This window comes from Propithecus coquereli, unplaced genomic scaffold (genome assembly GCF_000956105.1).
Source record: "Propithecus coquereli isolate 6110/MARCELLA unplaced genomic scaffold, Pcoq_1.0 Scaffold150, whole genome shotgun sequence".
NCBI lineage: Eukaryota > Metazoa > Chordata > Mammalia > Primates > Indriidae > Propithecus > Propithecus coquereli.
In genome coordinates, this window is record NW_012139414.1 from 7,375,795 (window position 1) to 7,377,011 (window position 1,217).

The following is a 1,217-nucleotide window of genomic DNA, read 5'->3' on the forward strand; positions in this document are numbered from 1 at the left end:
GCTGCGCGCAGAGGTAAATGCTTGGGGGCAACACCCCTTATTTGCTGTAGTCAACATAAAAGGAACTGGGCGAATGATACCTAGAAGAAAATTTTTAAAAAAGAAAGAAAAAGGAGCAAAGACACATTTTGTCACTCATGCTTTTCTGTATTTTAGCTGCGATTATACGCAGTTTTTGAAGTTCTTTTGGGACCTACGTTCCTACACGAGCATAAAGCCAAACGTGGATTTCAGAAAAGGGCCCCAAGGGGCTTTCATTAATTGCAAAATCAGGGCAGAGGTCCCTTCCTGTTTCTTCACGTACCCCTATCCCAAGTGGTGGTGGCAGTGCGGAGCGGCTTGTGAAGATCGGGGCGCTCTTTCGTTCCTCCTGTGCAAAGTGGAGGCGCTGCAGGTTGCGGCTTTGCGGGAAAGCTCGCACCGCGACGTACCTCTGGGTCCGCAGGCCTGGAGCCCCCGGAGGGGGGAGGGGCTGGCCCAGGGAGCCCCTCCCCTGGGGGCGGGGCCAAGGCTTCCTCCCAACCCGGCTTTGCAGAGCGGAGATCTGGTGTCTCCAGTTTGGAAAAGCACATGCAAAACTGATCGGAAGCCATCCCACTTATCAGCAGATCTCCTACGAGTGTTTGGTAAAGGCTCTGCCTGTCTGCACAGGTCGCCTCTCTCGGGACTCCGGGCCTGAACGGCGGAGCCAGCCCGGGCCCCTGCAGCCCAAAGGTTACGGCCGCGGGAGCCCTGGAGGCGGCGGCGGCCCAGGAAGGAGCTGCAGCGCCGGGTAAGTCCCGGCATGTCCTTTCCCTGTGCCCAACTTTCTGATTTACCGGTCTTGCCTTTTCCTTATCCAGGGCCTCTCTGATTTTATATTTATTTTTCTTGATCGGGATAGGTAAATTATTTCCTGAGCTTTCAAGACTTTCTTTTCATTAATTTGATTTTAGGTAGCTTCACTTGTCCTACCCAACAGCTGCCTGTTACCAAACAGCGTGAACGAATGATGCAATCCTGCGTAGAAGAATCATCAGTGCGAGATTAGGAAAATCCTCGAAATTTAGAGTTGCAAGTGTCTGACTTTGTCATCTTCTTTCCCATTAGAATTAGAATTTTAAATAAGTACTTACCAGATAAATTGTTATAAAGATACAACTTCAAGTTGGGAATTAAATAAATAATTATTTCATTCATTAAACTTGTTTACTATATTTTCTATTAAAAATCTTTAT

At 48.6% G+C, this 1,217-nt stretch overlaps 1 protein-coding gene across 2 annotated transcripts in view; it reads left to right on the forward strand.

The window, feature by feature from the left end:
* The first annotated feature begins 543 nt into the window (after positions 1–543).
* PSPH (phosphoserine phosphatase) overlaps positions 544–1,217 on the forward strand; it is an 18,142-nt gene continuing 17,468 nt past the window's right edge. For both annotated transcript variants that reach the window (XM_012640297.1, XM_012640296.1), the window contains exon 1: positions 544–772. The gene's annotated coding sequence lies outside the window, so the exon portion shown is untranslated. The remainder of the gene's footprint in view (positions 773–1,217) is intronic.